Here is a 16933-nt window from a genome sequence, read left to right as displayed (position 1 = left end):
CCCATACTTGTTGGTATACATATGTGTGGAATAAATTATATTCATATTATTGCTGTTACTAGATTGGTTTGGGGGTACCATTTCTACTATATCATACTTTTGCTTTTACAAGTAGGACATTCCATTTTATCCGCATGTCAACCCGTACCTAAACCACCAGTCCCTTTCTCAAGAGAACCTCGTTGTCTGGTGACCAGACGCATATACGAACAATATGTGCAAATCGCACACATTGTTTGTCTTGCATCGGTGTTCGGGAGACCAATTCGCGGAGTGATGGTTTCAATACCACACACAGGGCTTGTCCATATCTAAGTAAGTCAACCAAACAGTAAGTAAGCAACCACATAACCATATCTTTTTTTATTTTTTACACAGGGTAATATTAATCAGATAGAAAAACATATTAAGAGGTCATGTTGCTCTACATGCATAGACATTGATATATATTGCCATAACTTGGCCTAGATATTAATACAAATATATATTTTATCGGGGCAGCAATGATTATCTGGTCCTGTACAGAGGGTTTTCCATTAAGATCACTGAGCATATATCTTTTTCCTTTTCAGATTTCCTATCTACGGAAAGAGAAAATATAAATGGACTATATATGTAATAAATTTCATAAAAAGTAATTTACCTTTATAATACAGCTAGATCACATTGCATACTAAAGCCCATACAGATCAGAACTTAAATCAAATCTCCCTTGGGAATTTACAGGCAAGTCATCAAGCTCATAATACACCACCTAATTTATAATCCACATTCGATAAATCCATTCTAACTCTTTCTTTTTCAATAAACGTATCCTATCGCCTCCTCACCTCAGAGGCGGTACTATATCTATAATACGAAATCGTAACTGTTTTTCTGTATATTTGAGAAAAATGCTTAGAAACTGGTAAATCGAATCGTTTGCATCGGATCGTGTAACGATGTTGGTTGATATGAGTTTTTAAATCCAACGTGGTCTCCCCCACGTACAACAAATCACAAGGACATTGGAGTAAATATTTCAGAATGTCTGTTCTACAGGTCAAATACTGATTAATTTTATATATCTCTTTCGTTTTTGGATGTGAAAAAGAACCATTCTTAATCATAAGTGGGCAATTAATACAGTTGAGACATGGATAACACCCCATCTTTGCTCTGGCAATAAGTGTCTGGGATGTTGTCTTATTCGAACCTAAATCTGATCTAACAAGGTTATTTCTCAAATTGTGAGATCGATGATATGAAAACAAAAGCAGATTTTTTAATTCTGGTACATTTAATAAACATCCCCTCAATATGGGCTAATGTCTACGTATAATTGAAGAAATAGGTTGGCTGAGTTCGCTGTAGGTAGATACAAATGGTATCCTTTTAATCTTATCAATTCTTTTAATTTCTTGTAATGGGTCCCACAAGAGATCCACTCATCCCAAACTCTCAACCTTCTCCAGATGTTCGTGTTTAACTGAGACAGGGTATCCCCTATCTCTAAAGCTTTGTGAAAGGATATCAAACTTATTACCCAATAACTCATCTCTGTTAATGATATTTTTAACCTATGTAGAAGGGATCTTACCATCAAGCGAGGGTGGTTGCTCTCAAACCTTAAAAGATTATTCTTGTCTGTGGGTTTCATGAATAAGTTTGTAACAAGGGTCTGATCGATAAGTCTGACCTCAACATCCAGAAAATGAATTACTTCTCTAGAATATACCACCGTAAATCTAAGATCAGGCTCAATATTATACAAAAAAGTTAGGAAATTCTGTAATTCCCCTAGTTCCCCTTTCTAAAGATATCGTCTATGTATCTCCACCACTTCAGAACCCGTCTGAAGTGGTGGGATACATAGACGTGTTCCTCCTCCAATATACTCATGAATATCTTCGCATAAGTGGGCGCAACATTTGCGCCCATAGCCATCCCACCCATTTGTAGAAAAAAAATCATCCTCAAACAAGAAATAATTTCAGGAGAGCACAATCTGTAACAAACTTATCAAAAACTCACTACTCTACAAAGAGAAAGTTGTAGTCTGAAGTTTTTTACATCAATGGGAGGCAGAGAAAGCGTATTTCGTGTTGTTTTTTGCCCACTGCGCGCATTGGTCGCGGGCAAAAAACGCAGCGAAAATCGCGAAGTGCAGGCAGAGCAAAATCTGCCTCAAAATTCCATGCTGAATTTTGAGGCATATTTTCTGCATGCAAAAAACTCAGTGTGAACCCAGCCTAAAAGACATCTATTAGAACAGTTACAAAAAAAAGAAAAGAAGGTAAACTATAGCAAATGTGGTTCACATAAACATTTTTATTTTGTAAATGGAAGATCTAATATGTGAAATACAACAAAATGAATACGAATTACAGACATATTCAGTACATCTGTAAGGTAATATCTAAACAGCAACTAATGAGATGGATTTTCTTCTTTTAAACATTGCAAGGCAACATTTTATGTCATATAATATCTAAGTAATGGAGGGAAAAAGTAAAAAGAGCGGGGTCTATGGGCACTGACTATTACTAAGACAAAAATGGCATTCCACATAAAAGGTTAAAAAGTATAAAAGGTATTAGTGTTATCTATGCAACGCATTTTGGCGCTGTACCAGTTCTTTCATCAAGCTTGACTAGAAATGCATACAGTCGACATTTCTATAGCACGTTTCAAATGCACAGGCGGGAATACACAATTGAGAAAGACATGAGAGGCAGGGGAGGATTGGGTACCTGTATACATATTAAGTACATGTCAATAAAAATCAAATATATTAAAAAAATATAAAAATCACATTATGAACAAATGAGCTGCTGAAAACAATAGTGTGTATGGAAGAGATTTCACAGAGCAGCAGTAAGGGTATAAGCGATCGCTGATCCACAAATAAAAAAGCGGAACAAACAAGAAAATAAATTAGCTAATACCAGATAATAGTAGCTCCAATTTTTGCGTGATACAACACGTGTCATTGAGCATTACGGGCTGAATTAAACGGGAGTGGAGGGACATAGAACAATTTACAATAACTCTAGGAAAATAGCACAACGTGACAACTAGTACATGATGCAGATTGTGTGAGTTGGACTGAGGGGGATACATGAAAGGATTTGCAGGGGAGAAGTAACAGTTTATTGGTTGCTTTTAAAAATAATTCACCTCAAATGGAGATATATTACTTCGAGATTCCAAGGTGAGAAGTGCTAGCGAATCTAGAAGAATTTATTGGGCTGGAAATTCTATCTTAGTAATTATTGTTGTGAAGTGGTATTCAAGTTCATTGGTTTGTTTTACTTTGCTTGTATTCGGAGAGAATTTATAGATAAATATGAAGTGGTTACTTAAAGGGAACCGGTCACCAGCATTTCATCTAGTGAACTCTCCTCACTCCTCGCTGGCCGTTGCTGTCAAAAGTTCATTGCTGTTATCCCTTCTCCTAAACGCCTCCTCCGACCGTAAATAACGGTCTGCAAACATATTGCGCCTTTTATTGTAATAATCCAGCAGTCTCGTACGTTCCTCTTATTATGCCCGGTCACCGCCAAAAACGGACCCATCTTGAATGCTATCCATCAAAAATAAGCTGTCAATCAAAAGTAAGGAGGGCGGGGTTAACTTGGAAAGGCTTGAGGAATGAAGATATAACTCTTTTCAAACGAAGATATGACTCTTTTATGCTCATTATCATACGACGTGGGAACAATTGAAAACGGAATACTAAAGGTACAGAGGCTACTTAGAAGACAATTATAGATTACATATACATGATTTTTCACCCACTACCACCAGGCATTGCTGGTTTAAAAGGTAAAATGTTGGTGACAGGTTCATTTAATAGTTAAGAAATAGTCGACTGCGCTATTGATTCCATAAAAAAACGGAACCCTTTCACGATGGTGACAAACGGATACCATTAGCAAAGTATCCGTCACCAGCGAGATCAATGGTAATTCAAACGGCAGCTAAGGTTTCGGTTTGCCTTCTGTTGAGGGGTTCCCCCGACGGAAAGCTCAGACGGAACCCCTCACCGGAAAGCAACGCTGATGTGAACAGGTCCCTAAAGTCTGGGTCGTACGCTTCACGTACTGTAGTTTGCAGGAACAAGTAATTAAACAAATAATGTAAATAGAACAGAAATTCATAAAGAATTTTATATTGAAGAATTCTTCGGTGATTTCCAAAATGGAAATTCAGTATCTTATGGCTGATATTTGAGCAGTATAAGCAACGAGCTCTATCACATTTGAAGGCTCCTAATCATATTGGGAATAACTGAGTCTTAGGCTTTATTCAGACGAACGGGAACTATGTCCGTGAAACGCGCATGATTTTCACGCGCGTCGCACGGATCTATATTAGTCTATGGGGCCATGCGGACATGTGCGTGATTTTTACTCAGCGTTAGTCAGCTGAAAAAAGTCACGACATGTCCGTTCTTTGGGCGTTTTGCGCGAATCACGCACGCATTGAAGTCAATGGGTGCGTGAAAACCACGCATGCCGCATGGAAGCACTTCCGTGCGAACTTCGTGATTCGCGCAACAGCTGTCAAAAGGATGAATGTAAACAGAAAAGCACCACGTGCTTTTCTGTTTACAAACATCCAATTGGAGTGTCATAATGATGGCGGCTGCGCGAAAAGCACGCAGCCGCGCATCATATGCTGCTGCCACCCGGAACTGTTAAGTGTTTTTTGCGCACACAAAATGCCGCGTTTTTGCGTGCGCAAAAACGCCACGCTCGTGTGAATCCAGCCTTAGGAGTTGTGGTTGGTTTGTGGAGTTTGCTTGGGGCATGGAGATTTCCAATTATCATTATCCTTCTGAGGGCTTATTTAGACGAACGTGATATGCGTCTGTGCAACGCACGTGATTTTCACGCGCCTCGCACGGACCTATGTTAGTCTATGGGGCCGTGCAGACTGTCCGTGAGTTTCACACAGCGTGTGTCCGCTGCGTAAAACTCACGACATGTCCGTTATGTGTGCGTTGTTCACGCATCACGCACCCATTGAAGTCAATGGGTGCGTGAAAATCAGGCGCAGCACAGGGAAGCACTTCCGTGTGACGCACGTGATTCGCGCAACAGCAGTAAAAAGTATGAATGAAAATAGAAAAGCACCACGTGCTTTTCTGTTTACAAACATAAAAACAGAGTGTCATAATGATGGCGGCTGCGCGAAAATCACGCAGCCACGCATCATACGAGGGTGACACACGGAGCTGTTAAGTACCTTTTGCGCGTGCAAAACGCTGCATTTTTTGCGCGCGCAAAACGCTGCGTTTTTTGCGCTCGCAAAACGCACGGGCTCATGTAAATCCAGCCTGAATGTGATCTCTGTTTTTTCTGCTAGCAAAGTTTTCAGGAAATGGACATTCAAAAGTATACGCCAGTGTTTTTGCATCATGGACCGGATAAAATTTTTATTAGCTGTGAAGGATGTTATGAAGTTATATTTGAATTAACCCCTTCCCGACATTTGACGTATGCATATGCCAAAGTCGCGTAGGGGAAGTATGGAACGTGTTACAGCTGACACTTCAGAGTAACGAGCGGCATCGCGCTCGAGGGCAATCCCGCTCGTTTAACTCGTTAAATGCTGCGGTCAATAGAAACTGCATTTAAATTGTTAGAAATCGGAGACGACCCCCTCTAACAGCTCATCGCGCCCCCCGCAACGCAATCACGGGTGGGGAGATGGTTGCTATGGCTGCCTGGGGGCCTAATGAAGGCCCCCAGGTCCTCCATCTTTGTTCACTTATTAAGCCCTGCCTCCGGCAGCCTGTCAGAATCACGATATACTGCAATACATTAGTATTGCAGTATATCTTGCAAGCGATCTATCAATCGCTGGTTGAAGTCCCCTAGGAGGAATAATAAAAAAAGTAACAATTATTTCAATAATGTTTTTTTTGTTTTTTTAAAAATTAAAAAAATTAAAAGTTCAAAAAACCCCCCTTTTCCCATTTCCCCCCTAGAGCATAGTAAAAAAATAAAAAAATAAACATAATTGGTATTGCCGCGTATGTAAAAGTCTGAACTATTACAATATATCATTATTTAACCCACACGGTGAACGCCGTAAAAAAAAAAAAAGATGTAAACGTCACAATCTCTATTTTTTGGTCACCTCATCTCCCACAGAAAATGAAATAAAAAGCGATCAAAACGTCGCGTGTACACCAAAATGGTATTATTAACCCCTTCCCGCTCCTGGACGTACTATTAGGTCATGGTAACTATAGCGTTCGCGCTCCATGACCTAATAGTACGTCTCGGGAGTAACGGCCGTTTCGGCCGTCCTCCCGACACATACAGGAGCTGTCACAGCTCCTACAGCGGGGACCGATCGCTGTGTCCCCGCTGATTAACCCCTTAAAAGCCGCGTTCTATAGAGATCGCGGCTTTTTAGGGGTTAAGCTGCCATCGCCGGCCTGCTACACGATAGCGGCCGGCGATGGTGACTATGGCAACCGGACACCAAACAATGGCATCCGGCTATGCCATAGACGGAAGCCTAGTGGGTCCTGACAACGTCAGGACCCACTATACTTGCTGTCAGTGAGTAGCTGACAGTTCTAATACACTGCACTACGCATGTAGTGCAGTGTATTAGAATTGCGATCAGGGCCTCCTGCCCTCAAGTCCCCTAGTGGGACAAAGTAATACAGTAAAAAAAAAGTTAAAAAAAGATGTGTAAAAATAAGAAAATAGAAGTTTTAAAAGTATTAAAAGTAAAAATCCCCCTTTTTACCTTATCAGTCATTTATTATTAATAGAAATATATAAACAAACAAATAAACTATACATAATTGGTATCGCCGCGTCCATAACAGCCTGAACTACAAAATTATTTCGTTATTTATCCCGCAAGGTGAATACCGTAAAAGAAAATAATAATAAACCGTACCAGAATCACAATTGTTTGGTCACTTCACCTCCCGAAAAATGGAATAAAAAGAGATCAAAAAGTTGCATGTACCGAAAAATGGTACTGATCGAAACTTCAGTTCGTTACGCAAAAAATAAGTCCTCGCACGGCTTTATTGATTGAAAAATAAAAAAGTTCTGGCTCTTAGAATAAGGTAACACAAAAAGTGAATGATTTTTTATAAAACTTATTTTATTGTGCAAACGCCATAAGACAAAAAAAAACTATAAACATATGGTATCGCCGTAATCGTATCGCCCCGCAGAATAAAGTGAATATGTCATTTATAGCGCACGGTGCACGCTGTAAAAAAAAAAGAATAAAAAAACAATAGTAGAATTGCTGTTTTTTAGTCACCACGTCACCTAAAAATAGAATAAAAACCGATCAAAAAGCACCCCAGGAAAACTACAATGGATTCCTCAAGGGGTCTAGTTTCCAAAATGGGGTCACTTTTGGGGGGGTTTCCAATGTTTTGGCACCACAAGACCTCTTCAAACCGGACATGGTGCCTAATAAAAAAGAGGCCTCAAAATCCACTAGGTGCTCCTTTGCTTCGGAGGCCGGGGCTTCAATCCATTACCGCACTAGGGCCACATGTGGGATATTTCTCAAAACTGCAGAATCTGGGCAATACGTATTAAGTTGCGTTTCTCTGATAAATCCTTTTGTGTTGTAAAAAAAATGATATAAAGAGGATCTTCTGACAAAAAAAAATGTAAACTTCACCTCTACTTTGCTCTAAATTTCTGTGAAACACCTAAAGGGTTCATAAACTTTCTAAATGCTGTTGTGAATACTTTGAGGGGTCGAGTTTCTAAAATGGGGTGTTTGATAGGGGTTTCTAATATATGGGCCCCTCAAAGCAACTTCAGAACTGAACTGGAACCTAAAAAAATAAATAAATGAGGCAATACTTCGCTTCTTACATTATACTGATAATGAGCCGTGCCCACCCCTAGATGACCACAGTTTTGACCGTTTGTATAAACGGAGACCCCTATTAGACCGTTTCAGTGCCCGGTTTTCCCAAGCATTCACCCCCAAGAAGTGTATTTCTATTGATGAGTCCCTGGTACATTTTAAAGGGAGGGAATTCCCCGAGTACCTGCCGGGTAAGAGAGCAAGGTATGGCGGGAAGATGTATAAGCTGTGCGAGAGTGCATCAGGGTATACCTACAGGTTTAGGATATATGAAGGAAAGGCCACCCCCAAACCAGACTGCATCCTGGACTACAATAGGTACATGGGAGGGATGGACTTGTCAGATCAAATCCTGAAGCCCTACAGCGCCATGCGGTGTGGTATAAGAAGCTGGCTGGGCACATCATACAGATGGCTTTGTACAATGCGTACGTGCTACGTCGATGTGCAGGCCAGACGGGAACTTTCCTGGAATTTCAAGAGGTGATTATCAAGAATCTAATCTTTAGGGACCAAGAAGGGGGGGCACCCAGTACTTCTGGAAGCGGGGCCACACGCATCATACCAGGGCGGCAACACTTTCCAGGAGAAGTTCCCCAAGCTGTCAAGAAGGGAAAAAGTCAAAAGAGGTGCAAAGTCTGCTGTAAGAGGGCTATAAGGGATGACACAATATATCAATGTGACACGTGTCCCGAATAACCAGAGCTCTGTATGAAAGAGTGTTTTAAAATTTATCATACATCCCTTGGTTTATAATTTACCCCAATTTTACTTACCCTGATGCACTCTGCACAGCTTATCCCCCCTCGTCTTTCCCCTCTGAGCCCTGCTGTGTGCCCAGGCAGCTGATAACAGCCACATTTAGGCTATTGCCATACCCGGGAGAACCCACATTACAGTTTATGGGGTGTAGGTCTCCGGTCAAAATGCTCACTACACCTCTAGATGAATGCCTTAAGGGTGTAGTTTTTAAAACGGGGTCACTTCTTGCGGGTTTCAACTGTACTGGTACCTCAGGTGCTTCTGCATACATGACTTCGCACTAGAAAATCCCCAGTAGGCCAAATGGTGGTCCTTTCCTTCTGAGCCCTCCCATGGGCCCAAACGGCAGTTTATCACCACAAATGGGGTATTGCGGCACTCAGAACAAATTGCGCAACAGAATGGGGTATTTTGTTTCTTGTGAAAATAAGAAATTTTCAGCCAAAACGACATATTATTTGAAAAAAATAATTTTGTTTTCATTCCCAGTCCAATTCAAATAAGTTCTGTGAAAAAACTATGGGTTCGAAATGGTCACAACACCCATAAATGAATTCCTTGAGGGGTGTAGTTTCCAAAATGGGGTCATTTGTGGTTGGTTTCTATTGCTTTGATACCTCTGGGGCTCTGCAAATGCGACATGGCACCCGAAAACCAATCCAGCAAAATCTGGACTCCAACAAACACATAGCGCTCCTTTCCTTCTGAGCCCTCCCATGAGCCCAAACGGCAGTTTATCACCACAAATGGGGTATTGCCACACTAAGGACAAATTGGGCAACAAAATGGGGTTTTTTGTTCCCTGTGAAAATAAGAAATTTTGATCACAAATGACATTTTATTGGAAAAAATTAAATTTTTTTCATTTCACAGCCCAATTCAAATACGTTCTGTGAAAAAACTGTGCGGTCAAAATGGTAACAACAACCATAAATGAATTCCTTGAGGGGTGTAGTTTCCAAAATGGGGTCACTATTGGGGGATTCCTACTGTTTTGGCACCTCAACACCTCTTCACACCTGGCATGCTGCCTAAAATATATTCTAATAAAAAAAGAGGACTCAAAATGCACTAGGTGCTTCTTTGCTTCTAGGGCTTGTGTTTTATTCCACGAGCGCAGTAGAGCCACATGTGGGACATTTCTAAAAACGGCAGAATCTGGACAATACATATTTAGTAGTGTTTCTCTGGTAAAAACTTCTGTGTTACAGAAAAAAAATGAATAAAATTGAAATTCAGCAAGAAAAATGAAATTTGCAAATTTCACCTCCACTTTGCTTTAATTCCTGTGAAATGCCTGAAGGGTTAAAAAACTTTCTAAATGCTGTTTTGAATACTTTGATGTGTCTAGATTTAAAAATGGGGTGTTTTATCAGGGTTTCTAATACATAGGCCCCTCAAAGCCACTTCAGAACTCAAGAGATACCTGTTTATGTTCTAAGCCTTGTAACGTCCAAGAAAAATAAAAGAATGTTCAAAAAACGATGCCAATCCAAAGTAGACATATGGGAAATATGAACTAGTAACAATTTTGGGTGGTATAACCGTTTGATTTACAAGCAGATGCATTTAAATTCTGAAAAATGCTATTTTTTCAAAATTTTCTCTAAATTTTGCAATTTTTCACCAATAAACACTGAATATATCGACCAAATTTTACCACGAACATGAAGCCCAATGTGTCACGAGAAAACAATCTCAGAATCGCTTGGGTAGGTTTAAGCATTCCGACGTTATTACCACATAAAGGGAAATATGTCAGATTTGAAAAATGGGCTCTGAGCCTTAAAGAGGCTCTGTCACCAGATTTTGCAACCCCTATCTGATATTGCAGCAGATAGGCGCTGCAATGTAGATTACAGTACCGGTTTTATTTTTAAAAAACGAGCATTTTTGGCCAAGTTATGACCATTTTCGTATTTATGCAAATGAGGCTTGCAAAAGTACAACTGGGCGTGTTGAAAAGTAAAAGTACAACTGGGCGTGTATTATGTGCGTACATCGGGGCGTTTTTACTTCTTTTACTAGCTGGGCCTTCTGACGAGAAGTATCATCCACTTCTCTTCAGAACGCCCAGCTTCTGGCAGTGCAGACACAGCCGTGTTCTCGAGAGATCACGCTGTGACGTCACTCACAGGTCCTGCATCGTGTCGGCCACATCGGCACCAGAGGCTACAGTTGAGTCTGCAGCAGCATCAGTGTTTGCAGGTAAGTAGCTACATCGACTTACCTGCAAACGCTGATGCTGCTGCAGAATCAACTGGTGCCGATGTGTCCTCGCTCGTCTGACACGATGCAGGACCTGTGAGTGACGACACAGCGTGATCTCTCGAGAACCCGGCTGTGTCTGCACTGCCAGAAGCTGGGCGTTCTGAAGAGAAGTGGATGATACTTCTCGTCAGAAACCCCAGCTAGTAAAAGAAGTAAAAACGCCCCGATGTACGCACATAATACACGCCCAGTTGTACTTTTACTTTTCAACATGCCCAGTTGTACTTTTGCAAGCCTCATTTGCATAAATACGAAAATGGTCATAACTTGGCCAAAAATGCTCGTTTTTTAAAAATAAAAACGTTACTGTAATCTACATTGCAGCGCCTATCTGCTGCAATAGCAGATAGGGGTTGCAAAATCTGGTGACAGAGCCTCTTTAAGGCCAAAAATAGGCTGCGTCCTTAAGGGGTTAAAAACTACAGCTTATCTCGCAAAAAATAAGCCCCCATACCACTTAATCGACGGAATTTCGCGGCACAAAATAAGTTTTCTTTTTTACACTTAGGTTTTTACTTGTAAAAGTAGTAAAATATAGAAAAATCTATATATAGTTTGTATCGCCGTAATCGTATTGACCCACAGAATAAAGTTAACATGTTGTTTTAATTGCAGAGTGAATTCCGTAAAAACGGCGCGCAAAAAACCATGAAGGAATCCCTGTTTTTTTCATTTTCTAACCCACAAATAATTTTTTCCCTGTTTCCTAGTACATTATATGGCAAAATAAATAGTGCTACTATAAACTACAACTCGTCCCACAAAAATCAAGCCCTCATAGGACTATATTGACGGAAAAATAAAGACGTTATGGCTTTTGGAAGGTGGGGAGGAAAAAACAAAAATGAAAATCTGAAAAAGAGCTGTAGCGGGAAGGGGTTAATTATTGTAATTTTTTGGAGTTTCTATTTTGTTTTTTTAGGCAATCCTGTTGGGATAGATCTTTTGTTCTTTTGAGGGTGGCTGTCATTAATTGTTTAGGATATTTTTACTTTAAAGTACTGTTGGAGAATTTTTGATGGTTGGAAAAAAGTTCTATTGTATTACATTTTTTTTCTTATGCGTGTATATGGGCTTAATGGAATGTCTTTATGCCACTTAAGATAATGGATATTAGTGGTAACCATTAATATCCACACTTTTAAGGAAGGTTATCGGGAAAAATTGTTCATATTGTCCTTAGATATTATCAAGATAATCTATGTTCTCCTCTGTGCATTTCATGGTGAATTCTATGCCCTAGGAATGGCCATTAAGAGACTGGATGTAGACACTGGTTTGTTGTGCTATGCCACTCTAAAAGAAAAATAAATCATCTATATAGCAACGGTAATATAAAATGCATTGTTTGTATGGGTGCGGAGTGAAAATGGGTGGGGATTCAAAATGCCCCATGAACAGATTTGCAGTTAGATGGTTGGTTGACAAACTCCTACATATTGAACTACAACATATCAAACAATCTATCCTTTTTCTAACAGCAGACTTTACCTCGCTTTATTTAAACATTCAACATTTTTTAGGCATACAATTGGTAGAACATTTTCTTTCACAATACCCCTTAATGCCACTTATTAAAAAAACAATTCCTCATTAATGAATCATTTCATCTTAACACTGTTTTCAGCTTTGAGTCCACCATCTTTCAACAAATCAAAGCCTGCACTATGGGGACTCAATACGCCCCAAGTTTTTCAAATGTCTTCATGGGGCATTTTGAGACCATGTATAGTTCCTCTCCCCACCCATACAAACAATATATTTTACATAATTATATCACAAAGTAATCGTTATCTTCATGGCCGGCCTTGGATACGTTCGAGCAGTGCGGTCGCACAGGGCGCAAGCCGCCACACTGCAAGAGGGACGCCAGCGGGTGTGTGTATCCCCGCGCCGTTGCAACTACCAGCGGGGATACACACACACTACCTGCAGTCACCTTTCCACCCAGGTGCTTCTTAACTTAGTGGCCGTCGCTACTGCTGTAGCAGCCATAGCGGCTGCTAGTGGTGACACCGGGCATGAGGGCGGTGGCGCCGCTAGCAGCTGCTGCGGCTGCTATATCGGTAGTGACGGCACTATAGCAGAGCAGGGAGGTATCTCCCTGCTCTGCTATCTACTAGCGCCACTGTAGCTCCCTGAAGGAGCGGAATCCCCATGTGGCCGGGGATTCCGCTCCTGGAGCGCTGCTTGATGTCTCTGTTCATATATGGACAGGGACATCAGTGGAATCAAGGGTCAAAGCGTTGCAGATGCTATGACCGGGAATTCCACTCCAGGAGAAGCCAATGACGTCATGGACACAGACGACAGGAGCTTCTCCTGGAGTGGAATCGACGGTCACAGCGTCAGCAACGCTGTGGACGGGGATTCCGCCTCAGGAGTTTCCCCTGATGTCACTGTCCATATATGGACAGAGACATCAAGCAGCGCTCCAGGAGTGGAATCCACGGCCACATGGAGATTCCGCTCCTTCAGGGAGCTACAGTGGCGCTATCTATACTGGAAGGGGTTAGGGGGGGTCCTACCAACCAGAGGGCTGTGGGCTGTGGGGCACTACCCACCAGGGGGCTGTGAGGCACTACCAACCAGGGGCCTGTGTGGCTCCTCCAGTGTCATCCACCCTCCATTATTATCTCCTTCCCAATGCACCATTTTTTTCCCTCCCCACCCAATAACATCTCCCTGTCCCCATTGTCATCTAACCCCCCCCCGTAGAAAGCAAGTGTCTTACCCACTCTGTATGACATCCTCTTGGCACTGAAGCATCGCATTGTATCACTAGCAGCAGCTCTACGACTGGCTCTTATCTCCCGTGAAGCGTAACGTGATAATAAACCAGTCTCCTCCCTCTGGTTACACAGCATGGGAGATAAGAGCCGACATAACAACTGCTACTAGTGATACAATACTATGAAGTAGTGCTGAGAGGGTATAGTACAGTACAGACATGGACAAGACATTGCTTTCTATTGGGAGGAATATGATGTGAGGAGGCAGCAGCAGCAGCCTGACACAGACATAACTTACTGTATCAGAAGTCTGCTGTTGTTGCTGCTGCTGTTTGACGCCTCCACTGGACTTAAATCTCCCGCTGCCTTCATGAAGTCTCTCGTTGTCTCCTCCACACACGCTGTCATGCTGCTGTAGAGGAGGAGAAGGGGCGGGCAAATTTCTAATTTATGGCCGCGCCCATGACGGCAGTACCGCCAGTACTGCCCTGATAGCGGCCCTGTGTGTGGCACTACCTACAAGGGGGCTGTGTGGCACTACCTACAAGGGGGCTGTGTGGCACTACCTACAAGGAGGCTGTTTGGCACTACCTACAAGAGGGCTGTGTGGTACTATCTACAGGGGGGATCTGTGAGTGGCGTGCTGATGGTCATTTTACTGTGAGTGGGGGGCTGATGGTCATTTTAGTGTGAGTGGGGGGCTGATGGTCATTTTAGTGTGAGTGGGGGGCTTCAAGTAGTTTCCACCTCTGGCCTCCAATTGAAATGAACAGGAGGCAGAAAATAGCTGCGGCGCTTGTTTGGGGTGCTTTTTTTGCCTGCGTCTTTTGCATTAGCTTCAACGGCTTAAAAAAAAAATGCAAAAAAACCTGTGTAAAATAACGCTGTCAATTCAACATCTGCCTTAAAAATTCCTGAAGGAATCTTGAGGCATATTTTTTCTGCCTTACAAAAAACGCTGTGTGAACATACCCTAAGAGTGTAGAGCTTGTTTTTAGACGTTTTCTGTCTTTCACGAAACTATTTTTGGTATGGTGCCCTGAGGAATTATTTTTTCTAGTGGTGCCTCGAGTCCAAAAAGGTTGGGAAACTCTGTACTAGGCTACAGGATCACGCCGGCCTATGCAAGGATCCCATCGTGGAGCAGCTCAGTTCGTCGTGGGAACGGGACCTAGGTGAGTACAATTTTTTGTTTGTTTGGGGGCACTGTCTACAAGGGGGAGGTGGGGGGCTGTATGGCACTGTCTACAAGGAGGAGGTGGGGGTTGTATTTCACTGTCTACATGGGGGATGTGGGGGGCTGTATGGCACTGTCTACAAGGAGGAGGTGGGGGATTATGGAACTGTCTACAAGGAGGAGGTGTGGATTATAGCACTGTCTACAGGGAGGCTGTATGGCCAATCTACAGGAGGCACTATCTACAAGGGGAGGGCTGTGTGTGGCAGCCATGGCAGGTGGGCATTATCCTGTGTAAGGGCCACTACGCAGACATTATACTGTGTAGGGGCACTACAAGGGGCAATATACTGTGTGTGGCACTTAGGGGGGCATAATACTGTGTGGGCAGAATTAGAGGACAAAATACTGTCTCCTTGAAGGGGTTATAATATATTATTAAATATTACTATTATACTGTATGAGGGCACTAAAGGGGTATTATACTGTGTGCGGGCGCTATATAGGGCATTAGACAGTGGGGGGGCATTATACTTTTTTATGGGCCATTTTTTTATGATGGAGGTGGGGTGCCGAAGAATAATTTCGCACGGGGCGCCATCTATCCTAAGGCTGGCCTTGCTAGTCAGCACCCATAAATCCCGCTCTTTTTACAATCCATAAGTGTTTCCAGATCGCCCAAGGGTGTAGCAGCGACAAGGAAAGAATTCATTAAAAAATTCTCATACAGGGTTGTGCCTTGTTATTGCAGCAGTTTCCCTACTATTAACTATACGTATCTCATTTATCTATCAGAGGTATTGCACCATAAAGCGCCCGTTGTCTTCTTTGTTTCTTTGTTATAGGTATAGTAAAGCTTGCTAACAAATCTATTAATATTTATAGAATTATATATGCATTGTGGCATGTTGAAAAGAATGTATTAGAAGGACATTTGCCATTTTAGGGCTCTTTTTCTATTTGTTTGGTCAAACATTTTAGAACTTTATAATATATTCTGCATTATGTGAGTGGTATTTTCTTCACATATTTGTAATTGTAATCTTCCTGGATTTCATCTGTGTGTCTAAATAAAAAAGGCTACTAATGACTATTGCTTAGAGGTTATGTCCAGTGCAGCCCCCTTAGAACTCATAATTTAGCAGCTACTTCTACATGCTGACGCCGGACTGGCCTGTCATGTGATCCTTATATTCACAGCTGAGCAACAGAAAATGTAATGAAATAAATTATAGTAAAAATAAAACAAAACATTATTTACCTCCTAAATACCCCGCTGCTCCAGTGCGATGTGCCGATGGCCTCTTGCTGGTCTTTCTGTACATTCCAGCAGCGAAGACGTGCCATACCAGTTTATAAATATAGAGATGGACGTCAGAATAACCTTGAAGTCTTTTACACAAGCAAAGTACTCAAACACCAAACATTTCCGTTTACACAAGAAATGTGTACGCTTGAAAAAGGCTTCTGTGTAAGCCGAAACGTCAGTATTGGGTTTGAGAACTCTACTTTAATAACACACTTCAAGGTTATGCTGACGTCCATCTCATTTTTTTTTCGATACTATGTATAATGGATAGAGACTGAGCCAAAAAGATAGACTTTGCATCAAATAAGAGGAATTGCTGTGCTGTTCATAACCCCACTTATTTTTTTTTTTCCCAGTGTGCCGTACCCGCTTGTGACCACTGCTGCCAATCACTGGCTGCAGAGGTGATATGAGTAAGTAGGGCATGTGACCACTGAGGCCAGTGTTTGGCTGCAGTGGACTCATGTTTGTATGGTACGTCATCGCTGCTGGAATGTAAACAGAGACCGGTAGGAGGCCATCAGCACATCACCCTGGGGCAGCAGGGTATTTAGGAGGCGAGTTATGTTTTCTTGTTTTTTACTAATTTAATGCTTTTTCTGCTAGTTTTTTTTTACTCTTGGCCAATACCTATAAGGCCTCATTCACAGTGTCAGTACCGTATGTCAAATCTGCTTTGTACAAGTCTATAATACGGTGGACACAAACAGTTATATACCCATATTGTACCGCTTTTTCCCTAAGCAGATTTTTTTTTTCTCCCTGATTCATATGGAATCCATGTTAAAAATATATATATTTTACTATGTTTTTAGTCTATCTGTAATT

Source organism: Rhinoderma darwinii, chromosome 2 (assembly GCF_050947455.1).
Source record: "Rhinoderma darwinii isolate aRhiDar2 chromosome 2, aRhiDar2.hap1, whole genome shotgun sequence".
Taxonomy (NCBI): domain Eukaryota; kingdom Metazoa; phylum Chordata; class Amphibia; order Anura; family Rhinodermatidae; genus Rhinoderma; species Rhinoderma darwinii.
This window is presented reverse-complemented; position numbering follows the sequence as displayed.